The sequence below is a fragment of the Phascolarctos cinereus genome, unplaced genomic scaffold (genome assembly GCF_003287225.1).
Source record: "Phascolarctos cinereus isolate Bilbo 61053 unplaced genomic scaffold, phaCin_HiC Scaffold_726;HRSCAF=1367, whole genome shotgun sequence".
Taxonomy (NCBI): domain Eukaryota; kingdom Metazoa; phylum Chordata; class Mammalia; order Diprotodontia; family Phascolarctidae; genus Phascolarctos; species Phascolarctos cinereus.
The window spans coordinates 339,127,163-339,154,043 of record NW_027556098.1 but is presented as its reverse complement, the minus strand read 5'-3'; the positions used below and the strand labels follow the sequence as shown (position 1 = coordinate 339,154,043).

Genomic DNA, 26,881 nt, shown 5'->3' with positions numbered 1-26,881 from the left:
GAATGTCTGTTCACATCAGACACTTTTATGAGAAAGTTTAATGCATTCTTAACCTCTTTCTTTCTAACTACTTGATAAATTTCTAAGCAAACAATCTTTCTGGATGTTCTCTAGCATCTTTTTTTAACAAAGGGTGTTTGCCATATTTTTGATTGTGGTGCTTTACTGGGATCTCCTTGGCAATAGTGTGCCAGGATTTGCATAGACCTAGATCATAAATGGTTTAATATGCATCTGAAAGTAAGAACCATAATAATAGCCAAGATAATTGGAACATAAAACCACAGTCATTGGTCCTTATGTGTTTTTCATATCAAATTTTATCTATTTCTTATTCCTTTTAAATTTGCTGTTATATCTCTTTGTAATACTTAGAAATCATAGATTTCTAAGTCTGGATAGAAAGGGCTCATGGAATATCTTTGGCTTAGATAAGGTAATAAATCAATTTCTCTAATAACTAATAAAATGTTTGTTTTCTAGTTTGTTTTTTCTTTGTGATATGATTTTAGAAGATCTGAATTAATAGTCTAAGGCTAGGCTCTTACACTTGTAGCTTTGTAACACTGGTCAAGTTACTTCTCTTCTGAGCCGTTTATTCATCTGCAAAATGGATATAATACTACTTTAACTTAAGTGATTGTTTGGAAAGTACTTTGGAAGCCCTGAAGTAACATATGAAAATGAGTTACTATTAATCTTTAAGTACCAAATCTGAATATAGAGATAGTATTTTATTTTATGCATTTAAAAATATCATTCAGTGAAGGGGTCTGTGACACACACAAAAAAGGTTAAGAACCCCCACTCTCAGGGGAGCAATTGTTAAAAGAGAAAGGTAAGATAAAGTCAAAGGATCGAACCTTAGGGGATAGGAAATAGAAGCGGTTCTAGAGATAGAGGAAAAAGAAAGGAGTAGGAAAGCTGAAACAAGCAGAGAATAAAAGTTGGGAAAGTCAGTGGGGTGGGAAAAAACATCAAAACTTTTTTTTTTTAAGTCAAAGGAAAAGGGGGAGGGAGTTTGCCAAAAGTATTTCTAATGGGGAGGGTAAGTTACAGCAAGCATTTATTTTTTAAAAGATATTATCAAGGGGCCATGACAGTATATAAAATGAATTGGGTTGGTTTGGTTTTTTTTTAGCCTTGCAAGATATGCAAATACTAATGTAGGTGAATAGTATTTTTTTTATACCTAATTACCATTTCTCTTGTTGAGTTCAGGAGGTAAATGTTGATACCTAAGGTTTTCCTAAGATTAATTGCATTTTTATTTATTTACTCTTAAAAGTTAAGGTCATTTTGCAAGATGGAATACATCATTGGTATTGCAATAGTGTTTGTTCTTGAAATTGAGCCAGTTTAATTTTTAAGTTATTTATTTAAAAATTGTATGCTAAAAATTTAAAAATCATAGAAATTTCCATAAAATTATTGCATCAAAACAATTAAAAAATGAATGTTTAAATGACTATAGTAAAGAAACTTTTTAAAGGGTGCTTTTTTAAAAATTTCTGCTATTCCCTAACCCAAAACTTCTGTTATAGTAGTGACAGATGGAAGGGATGCTTTTAAATCTTGAAACTTTCAGCTAATTTCTTGATTTAAAATATTTGTGATCAAATTAAGCAAAACTTTACTGATATGATTTGATTTTTACTTTATAATTCACTATGAGGAATACTTTGGACAAAAGATATGCATGCTTATCAGTTTATACATAGATGATAGGAAATTTTCTTGTTGTTGTTTTCTATGCATAAAATCTTCAGGCAAATTGCAACCTTTAGGTAAATTTAATTTTTATTTAGGTATCAGTTCCCTTGATGTTATTATGTAATCAAAATGGAAAGCACTAGATATGTAATACCAACTAAGTATTTCAAAGAAATCTTCCAGAGTAAAGTATTAAATTAATATAAGAATTTGTAAAATTAAGTGATGAAATTGTACCCTGCTACTCATCTTCTATGATTATACCCAGATTTTGGTTGTTCTGGAGAGGATTAAGCCCCTCACTGCTTTTTCCCTCATGCTTTTGAATCATTTAATTATTCATTAGTTTTTCTATCAGAGGAATTCAGTGGGAAGTAGGGGAAGCAAAACCCAGATTAGTTAATTTGGCAACTCTAGTCAAGACTTTGAAATCTGAAAGAAAAATGTGAAACTGTGTTCTAAAATAGTCTTTTGAATTATACTTATATATTGTATTTACATTATTCCTTGATACTGATAGTGCAGATTTAACTGAATTTTTCTACAACTTGTGGTTAAATTCTTGAGGTCTAATGTTTAACTGTCTATTTTGGCACCATGCAACCAAAACTGATCAAATAATGCTAAATTTCTAGTTGTTGTGTAATCAAGATAAATGTCTATATTTAAATTTCACATAGAATTTTGTAAAATTGCATTTGTATTAAATGTCAGGGTTAATATAAATTTAGCAGTATTAATAATAATAGTCCTGTCCCTTTAAGGTTTTTGTTAGCTGCATAGTCCTTTGCTAGGGCTTTAAAAATGCATTTGTTCTTTGATTTTCCTCCAGATCATAATGGCATACCAAACCACCAGTGCAGTACTAGAGCAGTGGTGATCAAGGGCTGTGATATATCCCTTGAAGCCTGCCTACATGAAGAAAAAAAAAAACACCATTACAAGTTGTGTTGACACTGTGCTTTAAAATATTACGTTCTTTGAAAGACCTAAAATAATATAACAGTGACCCATCAGGATGCTCGAACAAACCAATAAGATAGAGAAGAAAGACATTTTCATAGCCATACTGAAAGATCTGTATTAGTATTGTGACATTCCTGTTTTGTGGTGATTGTACTGTTTCAAGGCCTGAACATAGTTCCCTTATAAATGGATCATCCAGATTTATCAGTCAAAAGAATAGTCTTTTGAGAGTACAATACTATGTGGGTAATGCAAAACAGGCACTACCTATTCTTTTCTCTACCGGGGAAAACCAACTGAATTGCAAAATAAAGTAGAAAATAGAACAAAGGGATTTTAAAAGTTGATTCTAATGTCAAAGCCACGATTTCCCTTCTCTACCTAACAAGCTTTATTCATCTAAAATCTCTGCAACTTCAACAGTATTGTTCTACTTACCACTAAAGAACTTCACCCATATACATTTAAATATAAACTGAACAATGTTGGGGGGAGAAGTGACAAAACAAGTATAAGTATTTAGCAGTTTTTCCAGACAACCTGAAATGATAACTTTCACTCTATCATGAGGTGTGGAACCTAATAGGAAAAATCCTACCCTGAGAATTATTTTTTTTCAGTGTGATTTTAATAATGTCACCAGAAGGTTACATCCTTTTACACTACAAAATAACTATTCAAAACAGCAATAATATCACATTTGAATGAGAATGTTATTACATATCAGCTATAATAATAGCTTCTGCAGTCATTTCTTAAACATAGCAGCGTGATTTGTAACAGAAGACACACTTCAGTTGGTATTGTTTGTTCATTTAGTCGGACATTTACACCATAAGAGTATAGGCCTTTAAAATTCTGGCATTCAACTATATATGTAAAAGAAACATTAATGTTCATGAAAAAAAATAATGACTAAGCAGACAATTTTTTAGCAATTGGAGTGATTGGTGAAAATCTTAAGATTTGATTACATTTTCAATATTTTGTATATTTCATTGGAGCAATTTATCTCAGAAATATCAAAAAGTTGTATTGTATCATGAAATCAGTGTTGAACATTCATTTTAAAAAAATGTATTTGCATGATTATACTGGATCCCTGAAAATTCTGAAGTGTAAATTGAAGAATTAGATGACGACCTCCCAGTCAACTAGGCGATTTGTTGTGCTCTGTAGTGTGGCTTTCAAAAGGTAATGTTATTTTTCCAAAGCTGCTAGGTCTGGGGAAATTTTTTATAGGCAAGAACAAGATTTGTCCAAAGTTCTTAAACTCTTGATAGTTTCTAAATGCGGCATTATTTGGTCAAACTGTAAGTTTAAGGAGAAAATAAAGTAACAAGTCTTTTGAAAGTGTTTGCTACATTTGTAATGAAATGAGATGCTTGAAAGGCAAATGCACAGGGGAATAGCTAAAGTGTTTTATGTGTCTAAATTTTACTCCATGTCCAAAGATGAAGCAGCAGTGTTTTGAAATAGAGTATAGATAGAATAATAGCAAGTTAAATTTTACTATGCATTTGTTAGGACTCTAAATTAGTTTGTATCTTTTTAAGACTGAAATCAACTGTCCAGTGTTTCTTTTAGCCATTAATTATAGCTTACATGAATGATTTGGATTTCACAAAATAGTCAATAAAAATTTGTACCAAAAGAAAACTTACCTAGAATGTCTGCATCAAAGAACAGCTGCATCTTAGCACAGCCTATTATAAACCAAAATTCAGGACTTTTTTAGGAAGGAAGATGTGTTCACAGTCATACTGAGCTTTAAATTCAGGTATAAAAATATTTTTAGGTACTTTAAATACAGCAATATTTATATAGTTTAAACTGAACATACTTGGTTATAACAGTTCTGATTGCCTGAACTTTATGTGTGAAAATGTGCTTTTTTGTCTTGTTTTCTAAAAGGTAGGCAACTGAAGTATAATTTATGAATATACTTTATAAATGTAAATTAACTACTACTTTTCCAAATCAGATATTTTTTAGGTCATTGATAACAGATGGCCTCAGTTTTACATGGGAAGATATTTAAAGACTGAAAAAGAAGATGGGGTAGAGTAAATAACTTGGGGGGAACATAGGTTTCTCAGTATGGGGACTATGTGCTATTTTTTTTGTATTTTTGATAAAATAATGCAAAAAAACCTCACTTTAATATGTAAATGAATAACTGAATGACTTAATAGTAATATTTATTAATTTCTCTTCATTATTATGAATCAATTGAGTACAGAAATTAAGTGGAGGGAAAAGAATTAGTGCAGCTCTTTGAACTCATCATGCTGATTAAACCATCTACTACAAATGTAAGACATTTAACAACGATACTGGTGAATTTTGTCTCCTGTGGTTGATGAGATTGACCACCTTGGCCCTAGTCAGTGGTAAGAGGTTATTTTTATTTTTTGAGAGTTTAATTTCATTTCAGATCTGAGCAAGTGAGCTTTTGCAGTTCACTAAAGAATGAAGGTGAAGGCATTAAGTGATTTGCCCAAGGTTGAGCAGCTGTTTATTGTAAAAGACAGTGTCCAATCTATCCCTAGTCCAGTATTTCTAATAGACCACATACTTCTTTCATCTCACAGATTTTTCTGTTTTCCAGTTCAAAAACTTGAAGTTATAAAGTATTAGTGATAGTATAGTCACTTAGATTTCAAGACAAAAGAAAACTTTTTTTAGTTTTTCTGAGCAATGAAAGATTTAGTTGTTTTAAAACTTTTCCTACACCTGTGGCCTTTTCTACTGATTGAAGGCATGTTCAAATTACCTCACTTTAAATTCTCACTCAGTGGGCTCTTTAATTTTTTTCTTGATACTTTATGTTTTACATCAATTACATTTCCTTGGATGATGAAGTACTAAAGAATATTACACTTGAAATCAGGAAGACCCAAGTTCAAATCGTGAATTAATCACTTAAAACTCAGTGCTTTCATCAGTTTCCTTATCTGCAAAATTGGAATAATAATAGTACTTATTTTACAGGATTGTCTCGAGGATCAAATGAGATAGTGTACATAGCAAAGTGCCATATAAATACTAACTATCCCCTCTCAGTGAGTCCACACTAGTGAAAGCAGGTAGTTGGGAAAGGGAACAGGTAAAACTGTGTATTGAAGAAATCTCTGCGATATTTCATACCTGTCACAGTTCCTCTACTTTTTTGCTCCATGCAAAGAAGTGAGGAGTTGTCATTTAATCTCTTGCCTTTTGGTCCTTTTCACAGCATTGAGTTTTAATTGACTTGTGATTCTTTCTGTTTGTTATATTTGTATATATTATTTTCCTAGTTCTTAGTTCATTTTGTATCAGTTACATGATCTTTTAACATGTGGCTAAAATAACAAGATTACTTTTGAAGGGGTTTGTCTTAAAGTATAAAATATGTGTTAACTCTGCTGTTATCTAAGGTAAAAATAAAATTGTTATTTTTTTGTTTCAGGTTAAAGTTATTTGGGTTTGTGGTCAAGACAGTATTGATTTTTTTTTCCAGAAATGTTAGAGGAAAAGAACTAGCTTTTCTTGTGTTGCTACACTTAGAGTGTTTATACTGTGTAAAAGAACTATGAACTTACTAAATTAAGTCTATTTAAAAAATAAAAACCTGGCTAATGTATATTCAATTCTTTTTCTAAAAATTGTATCTTAGGTTCTTCTTTAGGAGCTAGTGTGTAGACACCTTGGGGTAAAGTAGCAGCACATAATGGTTTGTTGGTTTTGAAAAGGTGCAGGCCATATTGTGCTGCCTCAAAAATACAAGGATCTGATCTTCTGAAGAAACTATATTGCTTGATAGCCAAAGCTTCATTGTGTGATATCAATGTCAACAGTGCCTTAGCAGCACGTAAATATTGGCGTTAAGATTTTAAAAGTATCTCCAGTATTAACTGTGCTGCTGAAGTAAGGTTGACCCCTCTCTACAAAAAACAAAAACACCTTGGTTTTTACTTTAAGATATATAATCCTAAACTATCTGTAGAAACATTTGGAAAATTAGTGTTTACATATATTTCAGTATTACTTTGCTTTTAAAAAATAATAGTTGTATTAAATTACCTAGTGAATTTCTGTTTTGTAAAGTAAACTGAAGGCATCTGATCTATGAATATTTGTCCACCATTTCCGAAGATAGAGAAATAGCCAGTTTTGGGTTTTTTTTTTACTGTTTTTTTAAATGGTTCTAAAGTATAAACTCTGGGAGCATGGAAAGGTGAGCATTTAGATATTTTTAAATGATGTGAAATTGCTAGCCATAAAATGTTTAGGGGTTTTTTCCCCCATAAAAGTCTTGGGTACTTCTTGTGCTAAAACTGCTTTTTAAGATGTAACCTTTAGCTCCATAGAGAGTCTCAGTTTTAAGATTGTAGTATCCATTTTAAAATGACTATTTTTAGATGCAGTGACAGAAAAAGCGTCTCCTTTAGGTGTTCTTCTTATTGTGACCTAATAAGCTCTTTTGTTATTCCATCATATTCTTGAATTAAAATTGATTATAATTAGTTTGTACGTCTGTATATTGAATAAAGCCAAATAAAGTCTTAGCACTTTGTCCTTTAAATAGCAAAAAATATACTTAGCAAAATATAAACTAAAAGTATAATGAATTATTTCCAGTAATTGTAATTAACCATTTGGGGAACTTAAAATAAGTTCCATTTCAGATATAAGTTAAATAATTACATTAAAGTTGGGAAATTAGAGAGAAGAGAGTTAAAAATAGTGTCTTTTATATGGGTGGTTGGGCCATTTAAAACCTATCTCTGAGGAAATCTGGCTGCAACAGCTTCATTAACAAGTCTTGCAAAGGAATAGGATATTGACTCAGCTTTCTGTAGTCCAGGTAATATTCAGAGATAGTCTTTATTTTGAAATATCTAATTGAGGGGAGGAAATAATCTCATTCTCTTTGATGTTTTCTAACAGTCACCATAAAATTCTTAATTCTAATTATGTATTGATTCAATTCAACATTTGTAATATCTTCTTAGTAGTCCAATAAATATTTTATGGTCAATTTAAGTTCAAATTGTATTATTCCAAACTTTGTCTAACGTGCCAGTCATTCAACTGAGAGCTTGCTTCCTAAGTATTTGAGGGTTTTGTTTTATTGGCGGGGGTTGTTTGCTTGTTTTGGAGGTTTTTATGTTTATGTTTTTATTGTTTTATATTTATGTTTAGTGTTTTTTTATTTATTTTTTATTGTATTTTTTTTCCTTGCTTTTTTTTAAAACCATATCAGATTATTCCAAGTTAGGGTTAATACTCTGCTTCTAAATTATTGTCCAGTATATCTTTTATATCCAAAGAAATCCTGTGTTTAATATTCATGTTCCAAATGTGATTAAGATCAGTTTATGTTGCTATTTCTAGTTAGATCATAGCTTCTCTTTCTAAAGATTACTGTAAAATCTCTCACCTGGGAGAGAGAAGATGAACTTTGGAAAAATAAACAGTGAAGCATACAAAGAAAGTAAAAATTTCAAAAATTTAATTTGCAGCCATCTCTATTAAAAACTTCTGACGGTAGCATATAGTAGGTATGTACTATATAGACCAATAGCAGCTCATCAGAATAAGAATTGAAACGCATCTCATTTAGTAGTGATCTTTGTTATGTCAAATCTTTTTGGAACTTTTAAGGAGCAGGTTTATTTTCATGTGTTGTTAAAACTTCAGCTTTAATTTTAATTCAGTAGTTTGCAAAACTTCACCTAGAAAGTAATATAAATGCTTATCAGTGTAAATTCAACTTTTTTGCTTCTTAGATTGCTTAGATTGCTTCCCAATGTCTTTCAGGTTTTCTTAAGTTGGTGCCGAATAATTGCATTGTTGACAGTTTCTCCAATGCATTAGTTGGAGTATGGAACTAAACCAAAATAATTCGGGCAAGTACATAGAGAATAGTGAAAAAAGTATTTTAGTATATTAAGAAAAAAATAAGATATTTTACTAAAATGTAGCCGCTGTTCATTTTTTACAGAGTTCAAAAGCTAAATAAAAATTAAACAACAAAATAAGAAAATTTTCAATAAACTAAAAGATATGCTTCACATTGTTTTTAATATGTTTTATACATAATACATAATTGAAAGAGCTTTTCTTGGGTCCATTCCTAAATAAGAGAGTACATACAACAGTATTTCCTACTCAGGGCTATCAGTATCATTAAGTTTACACTTGCATTTGGGGTACTTAGTTTATATTCTATAAATCATGACCTCTCTATACATTAATATCTTCATTTAAGCCTGCATTCCAAATCTTAATTACATTTCTTGCCTTTTGCAGGTGGATATTACCATCCTGATGGAAAAAGGCCTTGTCTCGAGTGTTTCAATATCTCATTTATTAAAGAAAGTAAAAATTAGTGTCCCAGTGTTTTGAGAGAGCTTTGGCTCTTTTAACATTTAGGTAGATTAATGTACTTACTGGAAATGAAGTAAAAATTATATTCAGTAATTCTTATCTATTACTTTAACAGAGGTTCTTTTAATTACTTATAATTGTTAAGGAGTTCTCATATATATATACACACATATATATGTACATATATATATGATAATATATATAATCAATTAACTCATATCCTCCTTTAAAAAAATAGCATAAGAGCCTATGACTTTTGCCTTTTTTTTAATTCTCTGTCTTTGTTTTGTTTAATTCAAGGAATCAGCAAAATTAGAATTATCCTCAGTGACTTTTACCCTTATTAATTTGTAATTCTACTGAAAAAGTCTGAAATTTAATTCAAAACAAAAAACATTTTAAGTTCTTTCAAAAAGTCGTCTTCCATACCAAAGAAACCTAGTTTGAAATGAGTAATAGATCCCTTTAGGTTACTATGTTGAATAAATTGTATAATAGAGGCTTCAGGTATTACAAATTGTTAAATAATCTGGCTGTATTGTTGATTTGTAGTTACATAGCTAGACGTTTTCCACCTAGTACTACAGGAACTCATCCTTTAACAGAAAAAGGACTGTACAGGAATAGGAGAATTTTCAGAAATAAAAGATTTCAAAATATTAAAATTTTGTTATGAATTTGTACTTCATAAAATGTTATTGTGTCAGAATTAAAATTGCACTATAACTGTTTAAATTTCCAACTAATAAGATAGCAAGGGACAAGCAAATAATTTTTTCATAGAGGACTACAAAAAGAATTGTTTTAAGTTGTAGGCTTCCCAATTTCATTCTATAAAATGTTTTAGTTGTTTTAGTATCCAAGACAATGAGGTCAAAGAATATCCTGAAATAATTCACAAATTTTATTTTGCTGTCTCAAAACTTCAGTATTTTAAAACCATTGTACATCTTTTTCTTTTGGTCTTTTTTGCTATTGTCATCTAGTTTAGTTGCTTGCTTATTTTTAGATATTTGGTTGTTTCCATTTGGGAAATTAATCACTCATTTAAATTTTTTATCCTGGAAATGGCTAAACATCTTAAGATTAACAAGAAAAATTTGTTGTTGCTGAGTGATTTCAGTCATGTCTAGCTCTTCCTGACCTGACCCCATTTGGGGTTTTATTAATAAAGTAATTTTATATAGAAATAGTTTTTTTTAACATGTTTTATAGACTACACTTCCACATAATTCTAATTCACTGTTCTTAGAACTGAAGAGGAACTCAGCTTTTCAATGTCTAGGATCATGTCTGAATATTATTTTTAAATAGTATATGTTATCTATATTACCGTTCTATGGCATTTCTATTGTCAGTTTTTTAAAATTAAAGACGCAACATGTTAACAAAATTTTATCATGCAGTCTTTGTCAGTTCTCATGTAAATGAAGGGAAAATATTTCTACATAAGCTTTTTACAACAAATTTTAAAGGAGTATGTAAATTATTTTGTATCTGGTTTTAACTGGGAATTAGTGGACCTTTTTTGGCTAGTTCTTGGAAATAATTTTCTTAATATAGAGATTTTCATCATCTGATTTTTTTGTTGTGGAATATAACTTTTAGGAGCCTTCACTTTTTAGCAACATTAATACATGACTGGGGGGTGGGGGGAAAAGGGGTAGATTCAGAAGCTCTTAGAGTGTTTTCATAATGAAAACTATTCCTAATTCAGTCATTTTTTAAAAAATGTATGTTTGAACTACATTATATATGTTGTTATTATACTTAGTCTCTATTTTTCTTTCTATATGTCACATTTTTCCTCTAATTGCTATTTATGACTAATTAAAGGTAGTAAAAACATATGAGGAATTTCTCATGTTCATTTGGCAAGGGAAACTGAAACTTTTTAGACATCTCTTAACTGGATTATGGATTTTTTATGTTTTTAGTGAAAACTTAGTATTTCAACTTTACGTTGGTGGAGTCACATTTCTACTGATGGTGAGACATAACCTATTAATCACTTTGAAGATTTCTCTAAAAGGCATTAAGTTTTATTAAGAAATATCCTTAGTATCAAAAGCATGCATAAAACAAAAAAATCTTTAAATATTGTCAAGAATACTTTCAACAGTATGTTCTGTAACCCAACATACTCTGTCATTCTCTATTTAGAATACCAGTCTGTGTATATACACATATATGTGTATAGTACATGCCATATTAAAACCATGGAGTCTTCATTTCTGTGGGAATTAACCTTATTGATTCATATTTCTCAGGAAAATTTTTAGTACTTTGACAGTAACCCATTTTTGAAATCCTATCATAGGCATACTAGGAGTACCATCCACAAATACTGTAAGTTTAGAGAATTATTTAGGATTATTCGAAATGAAGGAAGAAACAAAAATAAGCCTATGAGAAGGTATTTAAAAAATAGTAAAGCTGTGAGAACTTGCAAATCTTGGGACTTAGGGCAGAGCCTATTAGGACATTGCTGCTCAGTAACCCCTAACAAGCTCCTTCATGCATAGTCTGCTGTTGCCACCTGGCACAAGCTTAATAGAACTAAAATCAAACTAGCCCAGAACTAACTGTATACAGTAAGTTGTGTTTTATGCCATTCAAAAGCAGATTGACAACTCCTACATAATATGAACATTGTGGGAAATTGTACCCGTTTAACGTCCATACACAAAATGTTCCTTTCCTGACATTGTCCTTGATGATCTAAACTACGACAAGACTGTTCAGAATAGTGTGTGTGCAGTGGGGACAGAAAGCTGGAGTTTGAGTCAGAAAACCTGCATGAGAGCTCCAGTTCTTTTATTTGCTCTGCTTCTGTGATTTGGAGCAAGTGACAGGCTCTTCAGATTTAAAATGAGAGGGCTGGACTGGAGCATGTCTAAGAGCCTTTCTACTCAAACTCCTGTGGCATACGTGGCAGTCAACAAGCTATATTGAACACCCACTGAATGAAACAGTCCCTACTTTCAAGGAGCTTAAGCTCATACTTTTTGTTATACTTAACCAATTTGTATGTTGTCTTTCTTAATAGATTTTGAGCTCTTTAAGGGCAGGGAAAATGTCTTACACAAATTTGCATTCTTGCCAGTTTGCATAGTACTTTGCACATAATAGATGATTAAATATTAATTGAATAGAATGCCTTCTTCCCTTTTGCTACTGACCATGTATTCTACGTGATAGTGAAACTGAAATAATGTTCCCTCAATGTGTTCCTGAGATTTCCTTATGCTGTTTTAGGGAGAAAAACTTTTAAATGAATGTAAGAAAAAACTTCCTTTTGACTGAAATTAGCCAAAAATAAATGGGGCTACTTTTGGAGGTAGTTAATTCATAGGTTTATATATATGGTGGTTTGTTCATTATCATACAGGGAGTAGCAGCTGGAATTTGAACCCAGTCCTCTCTTGACTTTAGTGCCTTCTCAATCTTGCCATACTGACATCTGTAAACCATTTTGGCACAGAACAACTCACTTGAAGAGATTGATGACTAAAAGACTCTAGTTTTGACTTTGAAAAACAAGATTTAACCTATCATAATAGCCATTAATGAATGGTAGAAATGTACATCAGGAATAGGGGAAACCTGTAGAAGGTCGCTGATGGACACAAAATAGTCTGGCTGTATACACCTACTTTTTTAGTTTGGGAGTGAATCAGGAGAGCAAATAGAACATCCATTTCACTAACTTTTAAGGTTTTTCACAGTGTGACTTCCAAGGAACCTTTCCAACAGTTAACTTGTCTTGCTTCTCACATAGTCTTCGTCTCCTTCCTTTTTTTACTTTGTGTCAGCTGTCTCCCAGACCCAAAATACATTTTGTTTTTATTTCTGCCTCTTAGAAACTTTAGCTTCCTTCCAAATGTAAACTCAGGTGCCACCACCTACAAAAAAACCTTTCCTGATATCCTTAATTGTTTGTTCTTTTCGCATTAAATACATAAAATCAGTTTAATTCATACTTCCTATTAGAATATAGTTCTTTGAAGGTGAAGACTTTTTGTGTTTGTATTCCCAGGACTTTGCACATAGTAAGCACTTAATATTTATTGAATTATATAATTTAAATGATTGTTATAGGCCGTAAATGCCAAAGGTGTAAAAATGTGGAAGAAGTTGCTATGATTACAGTGATCAGGACCAGGATAGTATAACGTCACAGGAATTAAAGAGTTTCAGGAAAGGAGAGAGGGTGCACAGTAATTTCAAAGGCTTCATAAACGAATAACATAAACTAAGTTTAGAATGCATAAACAAGCATTTATTAAGTACATACTGTGTGTCTTTCACTGTACTTACAGAAGGGAAAGATCCTGGATTGCTTACAACAGCCACGGTGCTTCCAATGCCTTAAATTTTTTTCCACTTAATTCGGTTAGACTGCCTAAAATTTTACCAATTTATTTGGCTTAGACACCGCCCCGCCCCCCCCCCTTTTTTAATGCAACTAACTCAAAAGGGGTAAAGAGCTTTTCTTTTTAAAGTACTTTTCTATGAAACAGTTCTGTAGCTTTGAGAAGCTGTTCTGAATTAGTTGGAATAAGGAAAACAAGGAGAGAATTTTCTTAATTTCAAAATGAGGTACTTGAGGGGTAGGTCAGGATATGTGTAGACTGGGGACCTAGAGAAAAGAGTGCTAGAAAGTAGGGGAGGATTTAGAAATGGAGACTAGATTGACAAAAGTGGTTATCTATTTTAGGTTTTCTTTTCCTTCTGCCTCATATATACCCCCTTGCTTCTAGGACCTTGAGTTTAGGCTAGTTCTTTGTTCAGATATTTTGTATATTAAGTAGACTGTTGTAAGACTATGTCAGGAACCTACTATTATTTTATAACATTTCTGTTACAAGATGTTTCTCAAAAGTTGATTTAAAGAAATTTTTGGAAAAACACCTCTTATAGATTAAGTGCTACCTACACCCAGAAAACTAAACTAGAAGGCCTAAATTAATTTTATATAAACTAAATTTAAATTCTAAGAGTTGCTAAGGTGACTCCTGACATTGAGAAGCAGGCATAGCATTTTAAATCTAAAGGAATGAGTGAACCTGCAAATCCTAAAGAGTGATGAAGAAGTTCAGGGCCATAGTCAGCATGTATCTATTAAGTGCCTACTATGTGTCGGGCATTGTATAACCCTATATTTATAAGATTTATGGAGAACCTATATCCACAAGACCAATAAATACTATCTAATATAAAACAAACTTGCAAAATCATAGAATTTGTGAGCTAGAAGAGGACTTAGAAACCATTGTTTCATTTCACACATGAGGAAAAGGAGGTCTACAAAAATGTAATGATTTATTCAAGGATACACATTGCTCAAGTGAACTGTGTTAATATATTCTTGACACAACCCAGATATGCCATTCTCTGATTATCTTTTTTTAGGTCCCCCGAAGGATGGACAAATGGGCTGGAGAATGATTGTTAAGAGGAGGTTATATGACTGGTTATTCAAAGAAAGAGGACTTTCCCGTTCTGAATACATGCCACCACTATTCATGGGTGGGAAAGACTTGGTAGGAGTTTTTTATCCAGGTACTTCTAGTTGAGTAACAGCATGCACATTTCTCATGTTGCTTTTTTAAAAAAATAACATTTGAATGAGGAAAAGAATTATTCTTAGTATGAGTAAACCATTATAAGCATTTGATTTCATTTACAATAAATGACTATTTTAGAAGTCGCTTTTTGAAATGCTTTTCTGTGCTACTTGGGATTAAAAGATTTGGGAGAGGTGGCATGATGTGCTGAATCTGGAGTCAGAAGTCATAGTTTTCAATCTCTTATTTGTGTGACCTGAGATAAGTCATCTCAACTATAAAGCCCCCAGTTTCTCTAAGGCTTACCAGCTCTAAATCTCTGACTCTGTCATTTTCAGGAAATTAAGAAGTGTCATAATTCTAGTGGGAATGAACCTTATCATCTGGACTAACTACCTCATTCAGGAATCAACATATATAGCATCCCCACCAAGTAGATAGCATTAGCTTAAATATATTCAGGAATGGGGAAAATAACTATATTACAAAGCAGTTTATTCTAGGCCATTTTCAATTGTTAGAAAGTTCTTATAGTGACCAAAAATAAAGTCTACTTCCCTATACTTTCATTCTTTGATGTTACTTGTTACTTACGTTTACACTGGGTAAAACAAATTCATTTTCCAGAAAACAGCTTTTGAAGGCAGCTAAGTGGTGCAGTGGATAGAGTGTCAGGTTTAGAGTTCCTGAAGACCTGAGCTCAAATCTGGTTTGAGATATTTACTGGTTGTGTGACAACAAGCAGTCATTTAACCTCTTTTTGCCTTCATTTATAAAATGGGGGCTGTTATTATAGCACCTACGTCCCAAAGGTGTTGTGAGGATCTAATGAGATAATTGTAATGTGCTTGGTTCGGTGCCCAGCCAAGAATAAGTGCCACGTCAAAGTTACCTATCATTATTATTATCATCATACATCTTCCATATCATTTCTCCCTGCACATTTTTTTTCTCCTTTCATTACTAGTTCCTTTAGCTATTTTCATTTTGAATTTTAATGAGGAGGAAACTGGAGCCAAGGGAGGTGAAATGACTTGGCCAGAGACTGAGTATAGCTTCAGAGTGAGGTTCTCTGACTCCAAATCCAGTGCCCTTTTCTGCTTCCTCTTACCTTCTGGATGTGTTCCTGTTTGTCAGTATCTGCTTAAAATGAGACAAGTAGTCAACAGAGTGTAAGTCAGTAAATACATAGGTAACAATTGAATTGAAAATTGGAAATAATTCTAGCTTCTAAGATAGGATTATGTCTCATCAGTACTCTGTGTATATATGGGAAAATCATCCTTATAATTTTATATCTCTGTGTATTACCTGGTCATTGGCATCACCAATACATCATCTTTCAGAGATGCTCAAGAGAAATAAATAACTGCTGGTTTAGCTAATATGTATAAGAGGCAGAATACCTAAGATGACACAGGCAGTGAGTAGCAGAAGTCAAATTTCAACCTGTGTTCTCTAATTACATATCCAGCATTCTTCCTACTATACCACTGCCTTTATTGATTAGCAATCTAACATTCACTTAAATTAGAGATAAAATATGCAAGGACAAATCAGGTATTCATTTATAAAATTAGGATGTTAAACTACAGTTTTACCAGATGATCTCTAAGTAAGCCCTCTTCCATCTCTAAAGTTCTTTGATTATTTGAATAAGAAAAAATACTTAACTTTGTTATTACCTAAGTCACAATTGATAGATTTATTTTTTATTAATATTTTGCTCTTTAATTAGACACTTTGTATCAGAAGAATTTTTAACTGAATTTTGTTAATATCTCAAATATGTTCAGTATTTGAACCTCTGGACATTGGCAATATTTTAGTTTATATGATTTTTAAGGAATAAAATCAGTTTTATTGTAAGGAAGAAGTTTTTACATCCCAAAAGAAACATTTATGAAATGAATTAGATATTAGTTAAATATATAGTATGTATATGTAATACATTCTGTATGACATAACCTAATATTTTTTGAAGCAGACTTATACTCTGCTACTAGCTAAGCAGAGAAAGACACATCGCCTGGCCATTTGGGGATGACTTCCTCAGCTGTGGCAACCCAGGAAATAAAGAAAAATGCAAAAATGTGACTCAATCTCCCACTATTCCTGCACTAACAATGGTATTGTCAGAACGAGGTATACTTGGCACGTGGTATTCTTAAGGTGATACCCTGATTCAGTGACCAATAGATGAATCTTCCTCTGACAGAAATTATTCATGTCAATCTTTTCACTCCTACTATAAATTAAACCAAAAGAAGAAAGTCAACGATAAATGGAAGAAGTCAGGTTCTCATTGAAGAGGGAAATGAAGAAATTGGTAGCATCGGTTTTATTATACATCCACAGACGGAAAGGAACAGTTCATAGAATAACATGGTCTTCTGGCACTGTAGTGGTCATGATAAGTATCTGTAAAACATTTACCATGAAAATAATTGCAGCATGTGTACCAATACTCTTACAAAGGATAAGTTAGAGAAATTCTGTCAAGAACTTAATATATAGGTCAGTACGGAAGCAAAAGTGAGAATAGAGGAGGATGGCAAGAAATACATTGGAAAAGTGCATTAGTGATAAAAATGAGAGCAAATGCTGTGGACTACGCAGAATTATATCTGTACATCTTTGGGGGGGAAAAAACCTGGCAAATTTTGGACATGGCAAGCACCCAAATAACATCACAAAGAAATGAAATTGATTTTATTTTACCAAAAAAAAATTACTCATAACTGATATTGTAGTAATTCTTAAATCATCTCTCTCTACAGTTGTACCACTGACTTAGAGCAAAGATCAAAATCATTACAAAACTAGAATAATTAAAATTATTAAAAAGACATTTCAGTTGAAACAACTCAGTTGTGTTATATTTGAACAATTTATTGCTAAGAAAAACCTGGGAAAACTTATATGACTTAATGGCAAAGAGAAGTGAGCAGAACCAGAACAATTTATACAAAAACAGCAATATTGTAAAGATAACTTTGAAAGACCATTGTTATGACCAATATAATTAAGAAGGTTTTGATGTGAATCAACCATAACAGAGAACAATAGAGCCTAAAAAGCAACTTCATCAGAAAACAATGTATATGCCTAGCAAAAGATGGCAGTCCCAGACAACACCATTTTAGAACTTCAGGCTTGTTGTAAGAAATCTTAGAACGATAATGGAAGATAATGAGCTGGATCACCTCATAAAGCAGAAAGGAATGGAGATTTAAACTAATTTAAAAGAAAACTGAGTGAGAGATGCAACTGAGCAGTTATCCTGATTGCTGTTACAGCATTAAACATGAAAAGAGGACAATGAACCGAAGAAAAAAAAAATCCAAAAAATTTTATAGGACATTCTTCACTTTCAAAAACAGTAGAACTGTTTGTTTATAAGAAGAGTACAAATAAGGTATTAGCATTTTTATATAGCACTTACTATGTGCTAGGCATTGTGTTAGTACTTTTACAAATGTTTCACATGATCCTAATAACATACCTGCAAGGTAGGTATTGTTATCCTTGTTTTACGGGGATAAAACTTTAACAGGTTAAATGACTTGCCCACAGTCACTGAGCTAGAAAGTGTCTAAGGCTAGATTTAAACTTAGGTCTGTCTGACTCCAAGCCCAGGACTCTATCCTACTAACTGCTACCAGTGCCAAAGGTCCGGGAAAACAGCAAGATTGGATGAAGTATATGTTATGTTAACATGCTAGACAACATATTTATGCAGGTGTTGAAAGATTCGTAGTGTCTAAGCAGTCTGTAATACGACAAATAAGGAATTGGAAGAACTGAAGTAAAGGATGTCATCAGGAAGATGTATGCTAAGAAAATAAAGCTTACTGTTCCTGTGGCCAACGTGAAATATAAAAAGTAGATAGCCCAAACGCTCCACTGATAACCTTTTGGTATTAGGAGAAAGCAAGGAAAGATTCTAGCGCATTAGGTGGACCCTCTCTTGCAAACTGAGGAAACTTGGACAAGAGTTAGCTATGATGGGGTGGGTGTGCTTGGGTTATGATCTTCATTGTTGGAGGGAACTTCCAAATTTATTAACTGACAGCCTCCTGAATAGATAAATTTGTGTAATGTTTTTATTAAAATATAAAAAGACTGATGCCAGAGTCATAGGTTCTCCCTAGGATAGTTTGTTTATTCTTGCATTAACAGGCATATAAACTTAAGCACTCTATCCTCATAAATTTATAGTGTGTATGTAGTAAGCTATAGGGAACAGCATTTTAAACATAGGAAGGATTGGGAATAATATATTGTCTTTCACTTAAATATTTTCAATATAGATAACCTAGGTCTATGAGTGTGCATGCACGTGTGTACATATAAATGGAATAATTGTTTTCCATTTCAAGAAAGCTGTATGCATGTATACACACACACACACTTTATACTTTACCACAAAAGGACAGAATTTACCAATATCTGACTTACCCTACTGTAAGTTATTTTTTAATAAGAATATGAAAGCAGAGTATACAAAAACAGTAGGCCAAATTTTATCTTAACCCTCCTTTAAAAAGCCTAGGTCAAAGAGGTCCTGAACCGTACATGTGAATTTCATACTGCTGTAGTGGTGCAGTTGATTCCATTTGTTCAGTGACCTGAATTGTCATCTTCAGGCAAATATCACCATTTTATCTCCGTAATCAAATCTCTATTCGTTTTAGTACAGATGCTTGAAATAAAGATTTTAACACATTAAAATTGAATATGATTAAATTGTTATTTCTCTTTAAAGTAAGATTAAGTTAACTTTCTTGAAGAATCATTAAAAAATAAGTTCAAGCAACCATACAAACTAGTCAGCCATCTAATATAGATCAGATTTGTTGAAGAACATGATCCTTGAGGAATGGATAGACTTTGTTGGTCCTGGGTGTGTTGCTAACTTGCAGGAAGCAAATTAGCATCGTTGTAGAGGTGAGACTAAAGATGTTAGCCATGGTAAGAACTGTGTAAGTAAACAATGTTAAAAATAGGGGCAGCTAGGTGGCGCAGTGGATAGAGCACTGGCCCTGGATTCAGGAGGACCTGAGTTCAAATTTAGCCTCAGATACATAACACTAGCTGTGTGACCCTGGGCAAGTCACTTAACCCCATTGCCTAATTAAAAAAAAAACAATGTTAAAAATAGGATTAGACTATGTTTTTGTAGCTTTATTTGATTGTCTCTATAGCTAATAGTTGTAATTTTCTTTGAAGGAAAAAAAGGAAGGGGGAAGGGTGACAGAATAGAAAGTTTAGGGATTGCCTTCCTTTTGGCTTCAGAGTCTCAGGTGCTATCTTGGGTAAAAAATGGTTATTATATATGTACTCTGGTGATAAAAATCTTAATGTTCAAAGGTACTTCAGAAGTAATCTAGTTCAGTCCATAAATGGGAACTGATCTATAACATCACTGACCAGCATTATCCAAGCTCTCTTCAAAAACCTTAGAGGGTCTTATTACTTCATGAGGCAACTCATTCCACTTTTGAACAAGTTTTAGGAAGTTCTTTCACTTCACAAATTTGTTTCTTTTTAGCTTCCATCCATTGCTAAAAGTTTGATTCCTGGGGCCAAACAAAGTAAATCCAATCTATCTTCATTGAACAGAGATTTATTAACTGAATATTGTTTGCAGAGAAAGCTTCTTGGGCAGGATCCATATCTTATCTAAACTGTATCTCCCCTAGCCAAGTGCAATTCACTGAGATTTTTGTCTTTAACTTAATCAATCATGAAGACACCTTCAAGAGAACTTTAAGCATAGGTTTGTTACCCTCACACACACCTAAAACCTGGTAATGAACATATAGAGAATAAAGAAGTATAGTCCTTTTTATTTTTTGATTCTTAGTCTCTAGTAAGGTATTGTATAAATGAAAACTTGAAGAAGCCTCATTGTTAAAGAGAAAGTTATAAATAATTAATGAAAGGATAGTAAGAATGTTATAAAAGCTTTAATTCAGTTTAGCAATCATTTATTAATCATACCCGCTACAAGAAGCAACCCAAAAATGGATACTTGGTCTATCCTCAAATAGCATAAAATCCAAAAGAAGAAATAATACACGTTCGCATATACTAATTCACACAGCTTCCACTTTAGTTAAGGGGCCCTGATCACTTCTCACCAAGGTTATTGGAATAGCTTCCTAATTACTCTCAGTTCTCTCCCCATTCCTTTCTATCCTTCATACTGCTGCCAAATTTCCTTAAACACAGATCTAACCATGTGACTGCCCTATGAAAGCAATCCTGATGACTTATTGTTGTTTTTAGGGTCAAGTATAAACTATTTTTTAGCTTTTAAAGCCCTGATACAACTTGGTCCCAACCCATCTTTCCAGTCTTCATTGGATATTACTCCCCTTTGAGGCAGGTGGTGAGCTGGGCCTAGAATCTAGATGACCAGAGTTCAAATCTAGTCTGAGATACTAGCTGTGGAATCCTAGACAAGACATTTAATCTCTGCCTCAGCTTCCTCAAGCAGAAAAAGTTTTAATACTAGCACCTCCCTCCCAAGGTTGTTGTAAGGAGATGTTTTTAAAGCATTTAGGATGATGCCTAGCACATGGTTGGTGCTGTATGCTTATTCCCCACACTCTCCAGTCCAAATTGGCCTCTGTTCCTCACACATAACATTTGGTGCCTTTGCATTGGCCAGTTTGTACCTTGAGAAGGAGGTAAAGCTAGGAACCTGGTCTAAAGTAGGAAGAAACAGAATGAGTAAAGCTGTATCCAAAGAAACATCCAGGTAATTTAACAGAAAACCAGGAACTAGGGCAGAGCAAGAAGCCCCCTAGCTTTAGAATAAGGAGAGATTTTACTCTTGAGATGGAAGCATATATATAGAAGAGTTAAAAGTAGTACATGGTAAAGGAAAGCCATCTTTATTGCATGAACAAATAATATTATCTAATTAATTTTACTTTTCACCAAGCACTTAGTGAAATAGTGCTAGTATCCACATTTTGAATATGAGAAAACATTGAATTTGCATTCTATTGAGAGAATGTAACCTGTACACAGTTAAAATTATTACAAGGTAAGTTGAGAAAAAGAGAATGTCAACATGGCAAAATGAAGTAGGTGGCAAAAGAATTGAGCCTTGAAGAAAAATTAGAATGGTGGAAAGCACAGGAGGAGAGTATATCCCAGGCATATAGTGAGAGATGGAATGTTGAATATGGGAAGTAGTCCAGTTTGATGAATAACTTTCAATATTTGAAATAAAATAAATCTGGAAAGATAGATTGGAACCAGACCAGAAAAAATCTTAAATTCCATTCTAAGAAGTTTATATTTTGCCTCAGAGATAAGAGGGAGCCTCTGAAGGACTTTGAGCAATAAAATGATATGCTCAAACTTGTGTCTTATTAAGAGTCTGTTGGCAGCTATGTGAAGGATACATCAGAAGAAACTGGAAGCAGAAACCATTAAGCTGAGCCTTGCTATAAATGCAAGTATGTAATTCACATGTACTTGTAAAATTTAATTATATTATCTTTTATTGATTGGTAGTAAAGATATATGAGCTATGGTTACACAGTTTAAACAAACAGTTACATTTGTTCATTAAAATGTAAAAATTGTAATTCATTTATAAATAGTTATTTCCCCTATGGTCATTTTTCAGAGGTCTAGTTTCAAGCCCCCAGTATTATTTTTAAATTTTTTCCATGACTAGACCTGTTTAACAGGGATGATTTAGATTCATTTTTTAAAAATCATATTAGTAATAATAAGACCAAAGAGAGAAATTTATGAGAAAGTGATTTAGGAGAGAGAAGCAAGAGAGGCTATAAACATGTAGATTATATAGAAGCTCCCCAATTGTATATCATAAACACTTTTTTAAAAAATTAGTAGACTCTGGACATGGCAAGCACCAAACATCTTAGCCCCAAAAATCCTCTTTGCCCCCCCAAAAAAAGTGACCAAGAAAAAACTACTAACCTATGCCTACTTTGCCAAAATCTTTGAGGGTTATCTAGGCACCAACTGCAAGAATCCTTGAGCATATTAGTAGGGAAGAAACAGGCTTTTACAAACAATTTTCAGTAATGGACTCATCCTTACCAAAAGAAGTAGCAAACATTAGACCCCATTGTACTTATTTGTTGATTATAGAAAAACATTGGCTGAATGGAACAAAAAATACAGGCTTTTCTTTTTTTTTATCACAAGATAGCTCCCATTTCTTTAATATCAAGAATATTCATTTTCCTTGAAAAGTATAGCAAAAATAACACCATTCAGTGATCCTCTGATTATAAATGCTCTTCATTTGTGGTTGACTCTTCATGGTCCTGTGGACCATAGTATCCATGGGGTTTTCTTGGAAAAGATGCTGGGGTGGTTTGCCATTTCTTTCTCCAGTGGATTAAGGCAAATAGAGGTTAAGTGATTTGCCTAGGGTTGAACAGCTATAAAGTCTGAGGCAGGATTTGAATTCAGGTCTTCCTCACTATCAGCCCAGGTCTATCCACTGCACCATTTAGCTACCCCAAATGTTGGATAAAGCATAAAACATACGTATGCTTGCTAAAAAATGAACTGCTGGTAGAGGAGATCCAGCACAGATTCTAGGTCAAGGATTTCCTGTGGATGGTGAGGTTCTACTAGATGATTTTGTTTGCAGGTGACATTACATTGATTGCCTCAAGTCTCTGAATTTTTTTAAAGTAGCTAAAAATCTAAATAGTTCAGGTCCATTTGAAAGAATAGATTTTACAGGGTAATGGACAACAGGACTAACATGGTGATTCTTATTATAGGGTTTTAAAAGTTAAAATCTGGATTGTGGTCAACTTCGTAGTCCTATCAGGTAGGCAAAAATGTGCAGTAAAGATTTTGAGACAGGCTGATTCAAAAATCAGACAATATAGACCAAATGCCATTCTTAACATTAAAAATTTCAGTTGTTTTCACCTGTGTGAATATTTGGTAAACCTTGAATCCTTTGAAACATTAAGAAAAGTAGGAATAAAACAGTGGTAAAAGTTTCAGGTTCAAATTGTAAAACCATCAGGCTGTTGACTAGTTCATCCCATGAAGTTTAGATGTCTCCTGAGTCTTTTCTTCTCCAACCAAAAGAAATCTTAAGTTTCCTGGAAATCTTTTGTGTGGCCATTTCACTCTGATGGAAAAACCACATGACCAAGTACCATTTTGAAGACTTAAAGAAAAAAAATGTCAGATCTTGTATAGAGTTGATTATTTTTCTGTATTCAGAAATTGCAAAAATCAGTGCATCTTGTTTATAAGTAAATTATAAGTATTATATTTACTTTATATAAGTAAATTAGATTCTGCAGACCAGGAATAAGGTTTGGTAGGGATGGGGCAGAATTGTAAACTAATTTGGAGCTTTGAGAAAACGTGTAGTGGATCAGCTTCCCTAATTGGGAGGAGCCCTTCCATTGCATCCAAATACTTTTCACTGTGTTCTTAAGGTTTTTATTCTTTTTTGGAGCCATTTCTTACTTATACAACTAGAAATGCATTTGGATTAATAAGCATCTTTTTTAAATGCAGATATTTCTTGCAGATGGAGCATAGTCCCTTTATACTTTGGTATGAATTAGTTTGGTCAGATAGCTTTTCTCCTAATTTCTAATTCCAATTCCAACTCACCAAGAATATGGGAGTCTTCCAGGCAGATAGGCAAAGAAAGGATTCCAAGATAATTTTGTCCACAAGGCAAGGATTTGGGTGAGATTTGAAGGAAGCTAGAGAAGATAAGGTGGAAGAGCATTCCAAACACGGGGAGTATACAGTGATAGAAAAGCATAGGGTTGGGAGATGGCACATTGTGTTTAAGAAATAGTAAGTGGGCCACCGTAGAGAGATTGTGGAGTATTTGGGAAAGAGTCAAGTGTAAGATTGTGTATGACAAAGTGTAACAAGATTGGAAAGTGAGGAAGGGGCCAGGTTGTGAAGGGATTTAAATGACAAGTGGAGGACTTGATACTTGATGCTGGAGGAAATAAGGAACCATTGAAGCTTATTGAATAGTGGACCCAGTAGCCTAAGGCATTTCCAAAGGAAAAAAAAATGTAAAGTGAGTGATTTGGTGGTACCCTTTAATTTGGTTGAAATACTTTCACTAATCATGGAGGTTTCAGGCCTAAACAGAGTTTTGATAATTTTACTAATGCTTGTTGAAAACTAATCATATGGTGGCCAACCTATTGGTAATAAGCTTTTTGAAACTTAGAGATTAGTCCTTAGGTGACAGATGTACAACCCATCATTGGACCCACGGCCTTTTGCTTTACCATCATACCCTTTTAGAACACAGGGTTTACAAGCTCTGAGATGTCAGAATGGGACTTTGTAAAGGATGTATTAAAAGAAAGAATGTGTGTAAGGGTGTTAAGAAATTACACCAAAAATGAAACAACCCCAGGATTCACAAAATCAGCTGTATTGTCATTGAATTTTTAAGTCAAAGATCAAAGAAACACTGGAATAAGAGAAGACTTAGGTTATGACATTTGTCATCTGTGAGACCTTGGAGAGAGTCATAACCTCACTAAATCTCAATTTCTTCTGTGAAATGATGGGTCTGGGTTAGATAATCCCTAAGGGCCTTTGCAACTCTTAACATTCTTTGAAAATTGAGGAGAGGGGCATCTAGGTGGCACAGTGGATAGAGCACCAGCCCTGGATTCAGGAGGACCTGAGTTCAAATGTGGCCTCAGACACGTAATACTCACTAGCTGTGTGACTCTGGGCAAGTCACTTAACCCCAATTGCCTCACCAAAAAAAGAAAAGAAAATTGAGAGGCAATAAGAAAAAATTCAGTAAGATTGAGCTGATGAAGTATTTTGTTTTCTTAAGTTTTAAAAGTATGAAAAGAAGAAATTCAGCCTAGCCACTAGTTTAATTTAGTTCAAGAGCTAGAATTGGAAATTTTTAAATCAAGTGGAAAACATGGATTAAGATAATTAACCAGTAACTTAAATGCCAAGATACTATGCAAGATCAACATCCCTGTGTACTACCAAGAAACACACAAAAAGTGACAAAATCTTGAAGAATTGAAGTTCATTCTTTGCCATATATTCAGTGTAGAGCATGATAGGAAAATTTCCATCCCTAGTGCTCTTTCTGAGGGTATTATTCCAGCTCCCTTCCAGCTTGTAGTCAAGATTCTTGACTCCCTTGGCCATTTTGATAAAGAGGAATAGTTATTGGACATTCTATGTTTTTATTACCTAGTGCATAGTCCAGTGTAGTCCAGTCCTATGCTTATGAGCCATCTTTGACATCACTCTGAAAAATAATCTCAGAAATCTCAAGAGGCTCCAACTTTTACTGCCATTGATATTCATTAGCTTTTGACAAGCCATCATTCCATAATTTGGTAAACTAATATATAATAGCTTTGGATAACTTTAGTTATACTAGTTTGATTGTCTGGGGCAGAAACAAGCATTTTAGTAAGAAGTGAACTTTAATTGTGAAATTCTTACTTCATTCAAATTAGAAGTTTTTGTTTAGTACCTACACATACATACTAAGCTTTCTACTAGGTATCCCTAGGGGAGATTACAAAAGAATTAGTTCCTCAAAGAATTAATGATCCAGTTGGAGAAATAAGGCTTATAAACATGAAAAGTGAGCACAATTAAATGCCAGATGTTGTGATACCAAATGCAATGATAATAATCCTTAATTTTTTAATAGTTCACAAACATATTATTGGACAGATACTTTGCTCAGGTTGAGGCCTAGAAGGGTTAAGTGATTTGGCTAAGGTCAGACAACTTAATATGTGGACTAAAGTTCCAGTTATAGCTGAAATTAGAATGTAGATCTTCTGACTTTTGGTCCAACATTGTTCCTAATATACTATGGTTTCTCTGCTAAAAGAGGAATTTGCAGAAGAGAATGTTAACTGGGAGGCCTCATGTCAGAGGTAGGAGTTGAGCTGGACCAAAGACATGAGAATTAGGCAGGAGGAAATAGAAAAACATATCTGATATAAAGAGCAGCATGAGTAAACTGACTGTTAGTAGACATAGAGTTAGAAATTTTTCCCCCCAGGAGTTGGATTTCTATAAATTTTTCCATCAACACTTTTTTTTCTTTTTTTGGCCAGTCCCAGGGCTAGGAGCATAGAACAGAGTATGTGGTTTAAAACAAAGTAGTCTGACTCACGTAGGAATCCAGCTAATGTTTTTAGTGCAGTCTTCGCTTGGTTGGTTGATTTGGAAGAGCAAAATGGTGATTT

General features: G+C 33.2%; 1 long non-coding RNA gene across 6 annotated transcripts in view; it reads left to right on the top strand.

The window, feature by feature from the left end:
* LOC110213368 (uncharacterized) overlaps positions 1-26,881 on the top strand; it is a 119,285-nt gene that overhangs the window by 61,652 nt on the left and 30,752 nt on the right. For 4 of the 6 annotated variants that reach the window (XR_013487804.1, XR_013487805.1, XR_013487802.1 and 1 more), the window contains one exon: positions 14,470-14,619. This is a non-coding gene — a long non-coding RNA (uncharacterized LOC110213368). Of the gene's footprint in view, positions 1-8,484; positions 8,574-14,469; positions 14,620-26,881 lie in introns of all 6 variants that reach the window. The other 2 variants (XR_013487806.1, XR_013487803.1) reach the window with 2 other exon arrangements.